This window comes from Dromaius novaehollandiae, chromosome 2 (genome assembly GCF_036370855.1).
Source record: "Dromaius novaehollandiae isolate bDroNov1 chromosome 2, bDroNov1.hap1, whole genome shotgun sequence".
Classification (NCBI taxonomy): Eukaryota; Metazoa; Chordata; class Aves; order Casuariiformes; family Dromaiidae; genus Dromaius; species Dromaius novaehollandiae.
Genome location: NC_088099.1, coordinates 17,455,831 through 17,473,040, shown reverse-complemented (window position 1 = coordinate 17,473,040; position 17,210 = coordinate 17,455,831). Strand labels below are relative to the sequence as shown.

At 45.8% G+C, this 17,210-nt stretch overlaps 1 protein-coding gene across 3 annotated transcripts in view; it reads left to right on the top strand.

Annotated features, from left to right (window-relative positions):
• The first annotated feature begins 1,231 nt into the window (after positions 1 to 1,231).
• The window catches only part of SVIL (supervillin), a 136,194-nt gene continuing 120,215 nt past the window's right edge, over positions 1,232 to 17,210 (top strand). For 2 of the 3 annotated variants that reach the window (XM_064505846.1, XM_064505843.1), the window contains exon 1: positions 1,243 to 1,385. The gene's annotated coding sequence lies outside the window, so the exon portion shown is untranslated. Of the gene's footprint in view, positions 1,386 to 17,210 lie in introns of all 3 variants that reach the window. The other variant, XM_064505847.1, reaches the window with a different exon arrangement.

The following is a 17,210-nucleotide window of genomic DNA, read 5'->3' as shown; positions in this document are numbered from 1 at the left end:
AATGTAATGGGAATGAAGTTCCCTGTTCCTGAATGTACACTACAGAGGAACACTGCCCAGAAGTGTTATTACTGCGGCAGCCATTCATCTACTTACGCTAATGCACAAGTCAAGGTGTTGAGGCCTCCCTGGGTCCCCAGCTGTTTTTGAATTCTTCAGGCCATAACAATGAAAGGGACAAAAAAACAACTCCACCCCTTAGCTGAATAGCCCCATGCGGTTTGGTGGTCTGGCAGGCCCTAGTAAGACCCCCCCGTACCTGCCTCCAGCTCGCTTCACATCCCTGTGGGACTCGTGCGGCTCCCAAGCCCCTTCCCAGTTCTCACCCACGGCCCGTCCCTGCATGGACGTGCGGCTCCTCCTCACATGCCTGGCTCCCAGGCAGCGAGAAACGGGTATTTCAAACAGCTCTGCCGCTTACTTGACCTCTAAGCTATTGGACACCCTGGGACGCAAACCCTGCGTACGTTTGTTGGGTGCTGGGCACTGTGGGGCACACCACCCTGAAGAGAACACCTCCCTGTGGGGAACACCTTCTCGCGGGGAACCTCGCCCTGTGGGGCACACCACCCTGAGGGGAACATCTGCCTGTAGGGAACACCTCCCTGAGGGGAACATCTCCGGTGGGGACCAGCACCCAGAGGAGCACACCTCCCTGCAGGGAACACCTCCCTGAGGAGTTTATCACGGGGTTTTCTCCACTCCTTGAGGCGCTCGTGTGCGGAGGAGCACCCGCCCCACCGCGGCGGACGAGGCGCCCGCGGCCCAGCCGCCGCGCTCCGGGCCTCTCCCCGCGGGACCCCTCAGGGCTCTGCCCCTGCGCCCGCTGCCGAGCGCTGACCCCGCCACCGCGCTGCCTCCGCGGCGGCCCCCTGCCGCCGGGACGGGCACCAGGGCGGCCGACAGGCGACAAGCGTCGCTCTGGCAGCTCAGGCCGCGCGGCCGGAGCGCGGCGCGGGCACCCCCGCCACCGCCGTGCACCCCGGCGCGGCCCCTTTAAGGAGCGGAGCGGCGCCTCCAGGAGGCGCGCGGGAGCGGGGCGCGCCCGGGCGGGGGGCGCGCGGGAGCGGGGCGGGGCGGGGCGGGGCGGGGCCGGGCCGGCGGCGGCGCGAGCGGCGGCCGGGTCCCGCGTGGGCCGCGTGGCGCTCGGGCCGGGGCGGCGCGGCGCGGCGCGGCGCGCGCGGGCGCGGCGGCCGGTGGCCCGGCCGGGCGAGGGCGCTGAGGCGGCGGGCGCCGGCTGCCCGCCCCGCCCCGCCCGGGGAGGGGAGCAGAGGGGAGGGGGCGGCCCCCTGCGGTGGGGGCCGCGCCGCTGCCCCGCCCCGCCCCGCCGGACGGAGGGACGGAGGCCGCCGGCGGCTGCGCTGCCCCGAGCCGCGGGCTGCGAGGTGAGTGGCGGCGCGGGCAGGGGCCGGGCTCGCCGCCGCGTCCGCGCGAGAGCGGTGCCGGGGTGCGGCGGGCGCGGAGCCGGCGGGGCGCCCTGCGGCTGGGGGCGGCCGGCGCGGCGCGGCGCGGCGCGGGGCGGCGGCGGCGCCCGGGGCCGTCCGCAGCACTAGCGGGAGCGGGAGTGTTTCGGGGCACTGCTCGTTCTGCGGTCGGAGAAGCGTTTCCGTTGCGAAGGTTTTGCAGAAACTTCCCTCTCTCCCATCTGCAGCTCGGAGCCGGCGCTGTCACTTCGCCTTTTTTTTTTTCTTTTCTTTCTGTTTCTTTCTACTTTCTTCGCGGTGCCCGCGCGCGTCTTCCGGCGCCGGCGGGACTTGTTGCTGCGGGCGCGGAGGCACCTGCTGGCGGCGCGCGGGGCCGGCGCCGCGGGGCTGCGGCCACCTCCCGCCCCGCCCCGCCCCGTGCCGTCCCGCCCGGTCGGAGCCGGCGCCGCGGCCGCGCGGAGGCAGCGGGACTGCGGGGCGCTCAGGGCTGCGGGGCGCTCAGGGCTGCGGGGCGCTCAGGGCTGCGGGGCGCTCAGGGCGGTGCTTGTTCGCCGGTGCTGCCCGGCCCGCAGCGCGCTGGTGAGCGGTGCTCACCTGGCCCGGCCGGAGGGGCACTGCGGGGGGCGGCAGCCCGCCCTGAACCTTGTCTAATTCGAGAAAACGGTGATATGTTCAGAAAGGGAGGAAACAGCAAAATACCCTAGTTACTGGGGGTGGGGGGGTGGGGAGGGAGTTGGACTAGGGTCTGCTCGTAGTTAGCAGCGTGGTGTTTGCAGGCGTCTGCGCGGAGCGCGGTACCCGGTGCTGCAGCTGGCGGCTTCGTGACACCTTCGCATCCGCTTTGCTGACACCGCTGCTTGGTGCCTGCACGGGATGGCGGGTCGGGGCCCGAGGGAGCTCTGGTGGTCCTGCAGCGACCGAGTGCGCTTGAGCTTATTGCTGGGCAGGGGGCGGCAGCATGGGGCCTAGAAGTAAATAGGAAGTGAAAATTACCCATTTATTTTCGATGTGCTGGGTCTTCAACAGCTGTTAGTGTTGCCATAGGTGGATCTTAGCTCAGAGAACCTCTCGTGCTGGAAGACAGTGCTCTTGGGCTGGTAAATACGTAGCCCTGAGGGTGTGTGAACTGTCCCCCCCGCCCCCCGGTAGGTTATGGAAAGAAAGCGTTCTGAGCCAGTCTGGCTGTTTCTGTCATAGCTAATGTGTTTCTCTGATGGTAAACTGAACTATATCTCGCCGAAAAACTCTCAGTTTGTAACTATCTGAATAGCTTGTGTTCAAAATGAAAACAAAAGTCGCTTTGGAGTGGGAACTTCTGGCCGATGGATGTGGCTGGTGAGGTTTACGAGAGCAGGACCGTCCGCAGCTCGGCAGTGGTGGGCCAGTGTCGCCCGGGGCCTGAGAGGCGTCGCGGGCTGGGGACGGCTGCCCGCGGGCTCCGTGCGCTGCCCCGCGTAACCGACGGCGGCGGAGGCCCAGCCTGCCTCCGCGGGGGAGCAGCCCTGGCGTTACCTGCGTTTTAGCCTCCCCGAGACGGAAGCGCCTGCTGTGAAGAGAAGGGGAAGGAGTGAGTGCTGATGTGCTCAGCTTTCAGGTGCAGGACTGACGGCTGTTCCTGCTGCAGGAAACTCATCCCTGGTGGGAAATTCAGAGATGTGATATGTCGTGCTGTTTCCCTGTGCCTTATGAGGCGCAGGACCCTTAATGAAAGGGTGTTGGCCAAGTCCTTAAATGCAGCTGGGCGTAGGTAACAGCATGGTAAGATGCACCGGTGTCGCTTGCTCTTTTTCAGTCCTACTTTATTGGATGTGATTGTATTAGTTAAACGAGAGGCATTTAATTTTTTTTCTTTACCATCCTGATAGGGAAGACACTTTGGCTTTTGCTTTAAAGCAGTCAAGTGTAATTGTAAGACTTGGAGCTGTATCCTGATGTGGATGTGCATGCCTGTAAGTTTGTGTAGCCATAATATCATTATTAACCTCTCCAAGGCAGGACTAAAGTGGCGGTCCTGTGCAGAAACTTCTGAAGTCGCTGCAGGAAAATCATGGGCTTTTCATGTAAAGTTCTGAATAAAATTCCTGTCTTCAGGTGAGCGTCAGCTCCTGCTAGACGCAGCCTGACTCCTGCCTCACACGCTTTCCCTCCCCTGGGGGAATCGTTTCATGCCGTTTGTTTCACTAGAGAGTAATAGTTCAGCTGCGCTGCTGAGGTCTGTGTGGACGCAAACCATGCTGACTCATATTCTGAACTGTGGCAGCCTTTCTCCATGTAAACACAAGCACACTTCTGAAATATTTAATTTGTAATCTCCTCTATGGAGAGCTATCCCACAGCTCCTGGCGTAATTCCCAGAAGCAGCAGATTCTGGGGTACTGGGGATTTCAAAAGCCGTTGGTGCCTGGTGGGATAACTGTCTGAACTAGTTCAGTGTAGTTTATCCTGGCACTGAGACAGTTCAAACTGAACAGGTATTTAATCTTGCTTAAAGCAAGTCTGCTTTGAACAATACTTGGTATGTGTATAAACCATTTAGTGCCTGTTGAGACACGGCTGTCAGGAGGTCCACATGGTAGGCAAGTCTTTGTTATGGCAAGTAAACTTTAGTGTGAATATACCTCCTAGTAACTTTAAAATAACATTATCTCTGTGCGGCTGTAGTAAAATCAGGAATAAGCTATCAAAAGAGTTTTCTTAGTTCTTCTGTAGCAAATAATGACATTAATAAAACTAATAATAGTTTTGTGAAAGAGCTGAATGTATTTCCATGTGCAAGATGCTCGTTAAAAGGCACTGAAAAAGACGGAAACTCCTACACCATAGTAGATCTTTCAATTGAAAATAACCTCTGCGCTGTATGACTTGACTGGAAAGAAAGGGAGTAGAAGCAAGGAATGATTTCAAAGTACTTACTTTGTCTGTATCTGATACGTATTTGAATTTTGAGATAAATACCTTCTCCTTTTAAGGAGTAATTGGTTTAGTAGAGACTAATTAATGAGGAAGTAGAGTTTGTTGGTTGTTTTTTGTTATCATAATCTTGGTTGAAATAGTAATGCATAATGGTGAGCACAGAGTGTCACTTGAGAGAGATTCAGCACATGTCTCACTTGATGTTGTGGATTGACTGTCAGTGTGCTACATGTCGCTGTTAAAAGTCAGCTGTTTGCCAAAGTGTGCTAGGCTTCACGGTTGTCTTAACTCCTCCTGCTCTTGTTTCATGCTTCCATTCTTATTTTTCATTTTCAGAGGAAGACCTTAGAGGCAGAGTAATGGGATGCACCCAAATCTGGACAAACCTGGATAGCAAACCTGGTTCAAAACTTTGGAGAATAAGCTTCTGTTATAGATGGGGCTCTAGACCTCATACTGAGGTCCCTTGGGAATATAAGACATCAGCCCGTCTTGCTCAACATGGCTGTGCTAGCAGCTGCTCCTAGTGTAAGTGCAGCTGGAAGAGCAAATCTGTGCTTTTACCATTGCAGTTGGTGGTATTTGAGGGTAGCACGCCTGTTACCGCTTTGCCTGCTGGAAGGGCACCTTGCAGTAGCATAGTAGTATTTCACTACCAGGAAGTGTCTTTTGTGCAAGTGTGGTCTAAGGCTCTACTTATTTTCCTTTTTTACTCAGCACGTATATATTTGGTTTATATGGAAATTTATTAGAAATATGGCTTAATTCATGAATTGATTTCACTAGAAAATCTATATTGGAAGTCTGAAACTGAAGTGTAGGGATGTAGAATTTTGTTGCTCAGATGTGCTGAGAAATACACTTACCATTGACATAGCCTCATTGATTACAAAACAACCTTACAATCCATATTTTCAAATCCTTCTTTCTGTGACAGCCATTAGTGGTGTTTATCTTCATAAAAGCAAAGGAGGTTAAAAATTGTGCCTGCATCTGTTATTGTTGCTATGACAGCTGTCTCTGTCCTGTTTTAACTATCGTACTCTGAATAGCTCTTCACTGGGAATTTAACGTTAATAGTTACCTGCAGAGGAAGTAGAAGAGGAAATCTTTAATACCATCTCCTTCTTTTGCTCTAAAATGTTTCTTTTGAGTTGTATCTATTTTTAATCAAGATGCAGTGGGTTGAAACATTCCATTACTAGCTGTGTTTTGATATCTAGTGTAATTAGAGGTGGTACAGTTACGGTATAATGTAGTAGCTAATTTGTTAGTGCTGGTTAATCATAGCTCGTTTTGAGCAAGAAAGATGGTACCACTGATACGTTGCTTCTGAGACTTGAAAGCTAGAAAGACAAATTCAGGTGATGCAATTCTTACACAAGGTCGTATACAAAACTGTGTTGTACTTGCATGGCAGTTGTGAAACAAGTGAGCACTGCTTCCCACATGTTATCAGTGACTGCGTAATCGGCAGCAAATAAGGAATATCCTTCTATCTAAGGCATCAGTAGTGGATATATTGTCTTCAGGTACCAACTTATTCTTAAACTAATGTGCAGCACTAGTATAAAAAAAAAAAGCTGTAGAACAGTCCATCTTTATTCAAAACCTGCTTTGTAGCACATTGAACTTTTTCTTTTTTTCGTCTAAGACAGACAGCAACTTCTCTGTAGTAAATGTCCAGATCAAGAGTTTTTTATTTTCCTAGCACTAGCTGGCAAAATGCTGCAACCTGTGTAAAGTAGCAGCAGTTTGGAGAGCTCTGTGAGCCTAATTCGGTATCTGTTTTAAAGGGTAACTTCTAATACAGGATCTCATACAGTTTAGTCCAGTTGGAGGACCAGCTGTCTATTTTGGTAATCAAGCTGCTGCTTTTTAAGATGAAAGCCATATTTCAGTGAATATGAACTCTTTTGTATCTGCTCGTTGTGCTTTGTCTGGAGGAAGAAGCAGCTGTAGTGCATTGGCCAGATCCGTGTTTGGCTGTTGCTGCCATTGTGTTGTGTGTAAACACGTACCATTATTTTGGATCACATAGCAGCCTGTTCAAAAGGGTCTCGCATTCCCCAGCTGTTCCGCAACTTTTCCATCTCCAAGCTTGCCAGCTGCTTAGAACAGGCAACTGTAGCTGCATTTGTTGCTCTGGTGTTAGGTATTAGTGGAGATAAAATTGACTTCATGTTAAATGCTAGGTGCTGCAAGTCCCTCTGCTACTACTAGTAGACTTAAAGCAAAAGTAGTCTGTTTTTGTTATTGTATCAAGATTGTCAGAAGAAACTTTCTTCACCACTAGTTGGAGTGATTGCATAAAGTGCTTTCTTATATGTTTGGCACAAATATAAAATATAAGCGTGTTTACCTATGGACATACTTCCACAGCATGTGGTGGGAATTAATCTAGAAGAGCTAGGATATGAAAAGGTGCCCCTCAAAGTCATGTCAGTAGCTTCTGTTTCCCCACTTCCTTGAGCGATGTTCAGTTTAGCAAGGCATCTGCTCTCTTTTCAGCTAACTCTTTCACTTACCTGTTCTTGAAGTGAGTTTTATTTTGGTGACAATCCTGCTCTGATCAGATGTTGAGGAAAGAACAGTAGCTCTGAAATAACTTGTGTCTGCAGGAGTGCCCAGTCCAGATGATGGACCATAGGCTTTGAGTCCTGCGTTCTAGATTTTCCTGTCCAGCTTGCTGCCTCCACTATGGGAGGGAAGTGTGCAGAAAGCAGCTTGAGTGGCTGAACTCCTCTTTTCTGCACCAGGGAATCCATGACCATCTCTTTAGAGGTAGAGAAGTTAAAGGCAGACTTTGTTCATGTGGTGTATTTGAACAAAAGTTTGAGAGAGAGTTAATTCAAGCACCTGTGGAGAAGGGAGGTGATTGTTTCAGTGACTCGAAGAAGTTAGTGTTCTAAACAATTGTTTTACAGTCTTGGTTTTAAACTTTGGATGAGGAGGAGTGTAAGTCTACTGCTGCAAGAGATTATTAAAGATAGTGATAAAGCTAATGTTTCAGAGGCTTGACTTGGTTTCATTAGTGAGTATTCTACATCCCCTGCAAGGGGATAAATCAGGCACTTTCCTGAAAAAGTATTTAATGCAATCTGTAGTTTAAGAATGTAAATTTGAATTTCCCTGGCCGTGTGAATTATTTAATGGTCAAGGAAACTGGAATGAGTTGTCCATTCTTGCTGTTGATAGTAAAGGCCGGCTCTGCCCCAAGCCCTTAGTTACCTGTTGTAACTAATCTGAAAACCCTATTATTCAGACAGGAAATTTTGCAGGTGAATGTAGAGAGATTTCTTTTTTTCCTTGCCTTTTTTCTTTTGCCAGGGCTACTCAATCCTAGCCAGTTCTAGCTTTCATGTTGGTGTTAAACATCAGTACTACCTAAGTTATGTTAATAGGAGGGTGCCTCTGGCTTTAAAATAGAGCATTGCCCTGTAAATACAAATTGAAAGTATGAAATGAAGTTTCTTGATTTAAAGTAGCATATTTCAGGATCTGTTTTTCATATTTCCAAATAGCTGAGATTTTTAACTCTTTCCATTGTAATGCCTTAAAAGTCTAATGCCTTAACATCTTAAAAGAAGCTGAAACACTGACTGCTAAATGCTTGCTCTCGTCTTTTGGGAAAACTATTCTTTCAGATTCAGTACTGAAGTACTAAACTTGGTGTTTTTCTGAAGTCATAGCACAAATACAGGCCTGCGGTTTGAAATTATCATCTTAGATACATAGTTACATTAGTTGAGCACATTAGCTCAAAATGTGTAGTTAACATGGAAAAAAGTAGAAGTGAACGCATCTTCTCTGTTTAATAACCACAGATGTGAATGGCTCTTCAGAAAACATGTAACAGGAGTCCTCAAATAGAGGAGGACAAGGGAGCATGATAGTGAGGGCAGGGAAGGATGAGTGGGGTGTGAAGGAGAACCATCTGCCGGAGAGAAGGTTAGGGAATGCATCTTAATTTGTGTTTTTAAAGTGCTGCTGACTAATCCGTAAACCCCTTTGAAGAGAGCCTGGGGTAAGGACATAAAGAAGCCACGGAGGAGAGGAATTTGAGAAGTACAAAAGTAAGGGAGTGTTGGTTTGTCTTCAGTTGAGCAGAGGGGGAAGAGTATGTCTGGTTCACAAGAGGTGTTAAATTTTTAAGGATTTTAAGAGAAAGAAATTTTTACTCTCTTTGAAAGGTTGCAGGAAGACTTTAGATGGGATTAAGTGGCTAATCACATTTAAAAGCAAAAAGAAAAGGAGGGTCCCCACCACGCCTCCAGGAGTTGTTCTTATCTAAAATTGGTGGAAGTTCTGGAGAGACAAGAAAAAAAAAATCAACCATTGCAGAAAGCGCGCACATGTGAAAGGTGTTCTGCCAATGTTGTTAACTTGGCTTAAATTTGCTTCATCCCCTAAAGGGGAAAATATTTATTTTAAAGTTTCCTGTAAACTTAAATTGGCTTCCCAGGCAATTTAAAGGCATGCCTGTCCATGTGGTGCCTTCCAGCTCCAGGATAGCTGGCAACTGTAAGGCTCAGCAGAGGAGACCTAATGCATTGCACAGAAGAGCAGTATTACCAGCAGTAGGGGAAGTTGCTGTTCTGAAAATGTACCTTGAATTCGTCCCTAACCTTTGTTTCCTTCAGCTGTGGTTAATGATTTCCCTTGCACAGCAAGTGATAAGTGCTGCATTGCCTGTCTTGCTTCACTGCTCCTTCCATTGTTCTCTGAAACTAAAAATTACAGTATGTGTTAACTCAAAACCAGAAATAAACCAGTGGCAGGTAGAGTTGCTTCCCCAAGTCCTAGGTTGATGCTTGCTGAGAGTTGTCATCTCTCCTAACTTTGGTAATTTAAGTTTCTTCACTCCTAGTAGGTCCTTGCAGCTCTTATTGTGGGTTTTTCCCGCACGCTGGCAAGCTCAGGTGCCTGTTACTGCAGGGGCTGTGGGGGTCGCAGCCTGCCCTGAGACAGCTGATCAGTCGTGTAAGGCACCAGGCTGCCTCATTACAAATAATTGCCTCTATCACCAGAAACACTCAAACCTTTGAAAGAAATTTGCTTAAGCATAAGTTTGCAATAGTAAACAAAATTACGAAAAGAGAACAAAATATATTTACTGAGGTAATATCAAGCAGTAAGGATCTGGCTTAATTAGGCTACTGCTTTTAGGATTGTCTGTTTTAAGTAGTTGTGCTCTGGATATTTTACCTTATTTGTGTGCTGCTTGAGAGAGTCTGCACTCTCATTTGTAGTTGGCATTGAGATGTTATGTGCTGATAAGTGTTTCTTCCTCTCCCACTTTACTCCCTAAGACTACTTAACTTAGGTATTCCTGATTATATCACACTCCTGACTTTAGGCTTAAACTACTTTAGTTTATAATATTGTGTCATTTGTGGTTTGCAGTAAATACTGTGACAAATATTGCTTCGTAGGAGTTTGTAAAAAGCTTGATCCTTGCAGATCTCATAGCAGACTGAAGAACTCCAAACATACTGCCCGCACAACTGCACCAGCCTCCTCCCCCTTGCCCTGCATGCCCTCTCCCCCGTGGGTCAGGCTTAGGGGAACCCCAGTGCACAGGCTTGAGTGCAGAGTGTAGTCTTGCAACTGTTTGTACCCGTCCCTCTTCCTTCCTGTTATATCATAGGGTGCCAATAGTTGACAAACAGAGGATCTGGTTATTCTTAAATACGCTTGTTTATCTTGTCTCCATAATATTTGGTGCGTGCTTGGCTTTACAACTCGCATGCAAATGCCTATTTTGTATTATTTTTGTGGGTTGGCAACAAAGTTGTTCTGGCTTCCTATTCTAAGCAAAAGCCTGGAGTATGGAAATAATTGTTGTTTATATGGAGTCCTGGTATGGAATGCAAGTTTAACTCTTCTAGCTTGAAATAAAGTTACTTTGAATAAAAGGAGCTGTGAATTAAGTGGGACTGAATCCAGCTAAAAACTAAATATTTATAAAAGGGAACTGTAGCATAACTAGCTACTTGTAAGTATGCATTTCAAGTTCTTAAACTTGTGGCTTAGAAGAGGGTAATGCTCACCTATTAATTCTATAACAAACTGCATATCTAAAACCTACTGGGTAGCGTACTCTGCCAGATAGTACAGTCAAAAACGACTTTAAGGGAGTTGTGTGGGCCAGGAGATGGTAGATTAAGCGTCCTAGGTGAGATAAAAATTTCCAGCTGTTAGTTTAGGAACCTAATCTGCCTTCCAATAGGGAAACGGGTTAAAAAGAAGTTACCAGTGTTTGTTTTCTCTGACATACTGTTGGAGTCCTGACCTAATATCCTTTTAAAAGAAGAAATCTTTGAAGCAGTATTTGGTTAGATATGCCCCTCCAGGGCTACCAGGAGGTGTTTGCCACCAACGAGCTGCTGAAATCAAAAGCAAAACACCAGAAGAAAGGTACATGCATGTGAAGTAAGGAAGCTCTGGATCTGAGTGCTTTTGTGCTGAACTTCAGCCTGACCAAAAGGTGTCTCCAGATACAATAGAGAGAGGCACCTTAAATATTATCTTCCAGAATTAGGATTACTTGCAAAATTCCTAGAGCAACATAGATACGTACTTTTATGATATAGTTGTGGGCGGTGTCTGTGTGGTAAAACAAATGCTACATTCACTAAACATTTCTTATGCAAAGCATGACATGAGAACTTACAGTCATGCCAGTCTCTGCTGAAACAGGTCAAGTAATGTTGGTGTTACAGAAGATAGCTGCTTAAGGAAGCCCAAAAAAAAGCTTTTTCCATGAACGCGCTGGTATGAATTGGCATTCTTCCTTGCACAGGAAACCACAAATTCTTATTGTGGAAAACTTCTAACTCTTGTAAAACAGCCATTAACTTTGTGCACTGAAGTTGTTCAGAATGTTCTAGCTTTTTTGGTGTAGCCTCTAGAGAGCTGCTGTAAGAAACTCTGCTGCTTTGATAAACGGAAGATCACTTGCTCCAGGGTTTCCAGTCTCTTGCATCCACTCTTCACTCAGCATGTTACTAGGGCTTGGATGCTTGTCATATACCTACAAGCCTGAGACTACGTTTATTCCATGTTTAGTGTGTAGCAATTGAACATGATCCTTGTCGTAACTACAGCATTGTGTTTGATTAGTTCCTCTGTTGGGACTTCTGAAATTGGTATACCTGGGAATTGCCCACTGTGGTAGGGTAGATAGGTAGGACTGGTTGGGCAGGGTTGGTTAATTTATTTTGCTTTTCACTGGTCACACTTCTGGGTGTTCAGTGCTCTTCATTGCATCTGAAGTTTGGCACATTGTTCTCATTTCTTTTTTTATCCCTATTCTTATACTTCCAAAGATCAGTTTTTCAGTCTTTAGTGTAAACCTCTTAAATGAGAACTGCATCTGTGATTTGTTCCTTTCAGATATACTATCAATAATATAACTCAAATTACACAGTGCATTCTTCTTTTTTTCTTCTTAATGAAAGAAGAAAGACCAGTGGATAGGGACGTAGTAAATTGACCGGGCTAGTAGTGATGAACGTGGCTTTTGCTTTGCAGAGCAGGCTACTTGTGTGAAGCTGATGTATCACATAATATTCATTAAAGTTTTATACTTTCTGCTATTTTGGAGCGTTTGCTGGGCTCTCAAATACTGGAACGTTACTGCTACTATTTAAGGCAGGACATCTGTCACAATGTGTCTAGAGTCTGATTTCTCCAAGCCTTGACTAATTCTTGCCTTTATACTCTACCTATGTAACTGTTGCTCTTTCCACAACCAAAAAATACAGCGAATAAATAAAGCTGCAAAGAGGTTAAGAGACTCACTGAAAGCCTGATTTTTTTGAGAGCAGGAACTTGCCAGTAGCTGACTTGCCCTGTTGTCTGGACAATACTCTGACAGAGTTTCATGCGTTGAGAATTTGCTAAACTAGACCAAATTAACTTTCTTGTGTAGTGGAACATAACTTTCTATACTGGGAGTGTGTGCACAAAACAAACTCGTGCTGAGTTTCTTCTAGCCGGCTGTGCTCTGCCTCTTGCTGCAAGCGCCCGGGGCTCTGGGCCCCAGCCCTAGCAGCAGCTTGTTGGTGCGTTAGCCCTGGGCTTGCTCCGTTGCTGCTGAAATTATGGCTTGCGTCCTGACCTCCTTTGGCTTTGGGACTCTTCCCTTGCAGTAGCCTCAGCGTTGGCTGCCCTCTCTGTAGCAGTTTGTCCCAACAGCTACTCAGTTTGCACATTTTTACTGTAAAAGCTAGTATTAGCGATTATCCCTGCACAGGATAGTGAGGGGAGCCTTAGAGCTCACTTCTAAAAGGGGCAGACTGGTAATTTAGAGAAACTATTTCCCTTCTCCCATTTAAACCCTACTCTGAAAACTTGTTTCTAGAGGTAATTTTAATGAGCTTTGTAACCTGTATTACAGTCTACAGGGCAACTCTTCGTGTGTGTGTGGCTTTGCAATAATACCATTTTTGGGATGAAATTTCACAAATGTAACAGCTCCCTGCCCCTCCCATTTCCCTCTTTCCTTCCTGCTTACTCCCAGCTCTATGCTTGTGCTGATTACGTGGGGGGGGGGGGGGGGAGGCGCTGGCCGGTTGAACCTCTTGGTAAGCTCTTTTATCTGTGTGTTTTAGTTACGGGGCCACCAGATCCGTGTTCTGCTGGATTAGTGAACCAAAGAAGCTTCCGGAGGTCCAGTATGTGTGGGAGCTGGCGCGGTGGGAACAGCCCAGCTGGGAGCGGTGGCAGAGGAGGAAGTGAGGGTTGGTGGGACGAGGCCTCCTGATCAGCTCCTCTGACTTTAGGGCCTTGGGCTTCGTGTTGGCTGTGCAAGATAAGACGGAGCCTGACTCAAGAGGAAAAAATAAAGTGCCCTCTTTGTAGCTCATTTTGTCTAACTGCAATGTGAACTTGGATTTTCGCATCACACCTGTGATTTGACAAATTATAAACCTTCAAATGGCACATTGAAGAAGTGTTTCTTGATGCTTAAAATGCTGGATTGGGAATTGCAAGTTGGCTTTTTTCCTTGTGTTTTGCTCTTTAAAGAGTAAATTGAACTATTTGAGTTATAGCAAAAAAGAAAAATATTTGATTTCTTGCTCTGTTCTGGTAGTAGATGCACCTCTACTATGCAGAGGGGAGACTAATGGTTGTGTCAAGCTGCAGGTGTGGGAGGGTGTGCTGCATTACAGGTGGCTGAAATCAATTTTGGAGCCATTTGGCAAGGAGCAGAGTGCAGCTGTTTGGCTGCATTGAGCTTTACTTGTATAAACAAGCCTCAGTCACAGGTTCACTTTGAATTGCTTGTAACAGTGTCCTGAAAAGATTCTCATTAAATTTTTTATATTATTGTCTGGTTATCTTACTGTCCAAAATATTGCATAATTCAGATCTCAGATTTAAACTCGAGTTTATATCTGCAGAGCAAAGTCCATGTTGTTCAGAGATGTTCCAGTGTTAATTGTTAACAGGGAGCCCTCCCTGCTCAGCTGAACTGCAAGGTGTGCTAGCTGAGCACTGCTTACGCTGCTTTGGTAGTTTAGATTCCCACAGCACTGATGTATTCGACTTCATAGATGTGAAATGGAAGACCCTTATCCTGAAATCTGCTGCTAGAACTTTAAAGATAAGAATATTTGGATTATGCCTGCAAATACCACTTTATATTTTCTCTAGGGTTAAATGCAGCATCTATTTGATTCATTCTATTTAAAATAGTGTGCCATAGTTATTATAAGGGGAAGTAGAAGCCAACTTTACTTTGATCTTTGAGCAAAAGATCTGACATTATCTGGTTGCTCATGGAAATTTTAATATTGTGTTTTGTTTTTAATCCTCTTAATAGCTTCTGTATTGAGTGCTGCAGTTTCAGGTTGTTCTGTTTAAAAAAACGTATTTTAGTTGTTTAAAGCAAGCCTATATTTGTGTGTGCACCGGATTCATGAGAATCACAGTGATGTTCTAGTCGTCTTAAGCATTTCAGAGACTTGCTTCAACTTGTCCATGGCCCTTGCCTCGTTTGTTTCTGCCTTGTGTGGTACTGTCTATCTCCAAAACCTTGGGGAGGGATTTTCAACTCTATCTTGTGCTCTTGTGCAGATCTTAGCCTTATTTTGCAATTCTTCAGGGAAGAGAGCTGTCTCAGATTTGTCAGAGGAAGCTGAGATGTTTTAAAGAATTGCAGATCAGAAGATGGTCAGAATTCTGTCAGTTTTCCTGTTCTCTCGTTTAACATAACCGCCATATCATTATCAGATGGAGAATTTTTGAAAATCTTCAGAGATTCTTAAGACTTTTATTAATAAAAGTAATGTTTTTAGTTATGTCATCACAAGATGCTTAAGCCCAGGAAATAAATCTTAAAAAACAATGACCGTGTCTCATGCATTGTTAAGAGATGATCTGAATAGGCCAGTGCATGGTCTACTAGTTAATGGTCCTGAAGCATTAGTCATGTCATCTGCCTTATCTGAGAGAACTAAATATTTAATGTTCCTTCCATTTCTGAATCTGGCCTTTTCTAGAGACTGTACTCACTTGTGACTGTTGTCTTTGGTAGGATATTTGACTGTTTCTATTTTGGATTTTATAGTCTGTTTCTGTCATTAGTCCATTCTTGGGTGTTTGGGGTTTTTTTTCCTTGTTTTATTTGGCCGTGTGTGTCTCTCTTTACTACAAAGACTTCATTGCTAGACATTCAGACCATGTCCAGTTGATCCACGAAGTCCTGTCAGTGAAAAAAATCTTGCTTTCTGTTGGATTTGGATGATGTGCTTGTGCATTTTAGGATGGTGCGTAATAACCTGACCAGGAGGAATGACTGTGGAAAACAAGAGGAAAATAGGATTCTGAATTAGATGGCCTCTCTCTAGCTTTAGGGGAAGAGCTGCTGGAAAGCATGTATGCATTTAAGAGACTGCTTTTCTATTATGGGTCTCTCAAGGGATGCACAGCTTTATTTCTCGTTTAAAACTTTTTTGGATTACTGATTGGATTGCTGTTCCTGATTTTATCCAAATACACAGAACAATTTTGCTGTTGCTGTGCTGACCCCCTGAAAGACATTGCTTCAGTGCAGAGCTGTGCTAACTGCTAACCTAACTTGGGCAGGAAATGGTCAATATACAGCTATCTCTGCCAAACCCAGATTTGATTCTTGCTTCTTTGCTTGTTGAGATATAAAAGGGACATGTGCTAGTCCTAAGTCTTCCGCACAAAGCAGGTCTTGCAGTACGGCTGAATGTAACTGAAAATCAGAGCTACCTTCCAGACTTTATAGTGGGTGGTATGTGATGGGTCATATGGAGACTAATTTAATGGAAACTTGGTCTGTTTTACTGAAGAGTTAATCTGTCTGGAATTGATGCTGACTACCAAATTCAAGTGGAAAGGCTTTTATTCAACAAAGACTTTAAGCAGTTTGTCCTTTCCTCCCTCTTCCATTTTTTCTTTGCGTAAGATACTGCTGGGCTTCTACTTCCAGCTTGGCTTGCCATGCACTCAGTTGCTGGCCTGCCAAGTACTTGTACTTTTGCCTGCCCTCCACCAAATTCTCTCCTTTAGCCTTACTTGCAATATCTTTGACTTCTGGCCAAAGGAAAGCGTAGTTGTTTTGTTCTTATTCCATTTTTTGATTTGTGCTCCCCTCGTTACTCGCGCTGGGATGGGGTAGTGGCATGAGCGGAAATCCTCTGTTCCCTGGCAGAGCCATGTCTTCCTTCCTAGTGTCAGCGAGACAAGCAGTTGCGAGTGTGCTGGCACTGACGCAGCCTTGCTTTCCTTCTGGTCTGCACCGGAGCTGACTGCCTTTGATTTCTGACAAAGCCCGAATTGCAGGAGGGGGTCTGGTGTAGCCGAGGTGTGGCTTCCCTTTCACGGGGGTGGGGGATCAGCTGGTCAGAAAAGATAAGAGTTCCCGCTGCAGACCTGTCCTTCCTGGGGTCACTTATAGTCACTTATCTAATTCCACTGAGCTTTTTTTGGGGGGATATAATAATTTTAAAAGCCTTTGCTTATCTATCAGGTGTTTGAGACAAGCCAGTGGCCCCAAAGTTTGGGAGTTTGGAAGGCAGGAGGAGGAGGGGGACACAAGTTATGTGAAAGATACTTTCTCATGAATCTTTGCAGAAGTGAAGCTCAAGGAGGGTTTAAAAAACAAAACAGAAGACTTGCAGGCTAGTTTGGAAAAATTAAAGTTCAAAACTGGACACTTACTAAATGTAGAACTGTCTTTTTAAAGACATCTCGGGCTTTTGGCTTTTTTGTTTGTTTGTTTTTCCCCCTTGAAGTGTAGGAATGGACATTTGCTTGTCTTACCTATTTGTCAGTTCGAGCAATTTCAAATCTCTAAGTGTTGCTGGTGATAGGGTAGAAATCCATTGGGGAAACTTAAGCCAGCTCCCTTGCTGCTTTCCATTTTCAGTGCTTGCTGTAGCAAGCCTGTTCCTCTGCAGTCCTGGTTAACAGTTGTAGTAACTGCTATTTTGCAGCATACAATAAGTGCAGTGTATTAAAGCAGTAACATATGTTATGCTACAAATGGCTTTGGACTAACTAGATTAAATGGGAACTGAGAAGTTACCCACTTAAACAATGCTCAAGGTCTTGTTTCTAAGCCCTGTTTAGAGATAAATGATGCATCTGAGTTTCAGAATTTTTCCCTGTATTTCAGATGAAGGAGACGGTAAGGTATCAGAGTCAATAAAAGCAGGTGGAAGTTGGTTTGTGTTGGAGAAAGGGAATGAATTTTATAATCTTAATGCTAGGTATTAATACTGAAATTTTAGAGTACTTCTTATGCTGCAAAATGAAGTTGCAATAGGGAGGTAACATGACTGCAAACTGAGGTGAAGGTGTGGGAGCAAACTAGGCAATTTAAATAAATGT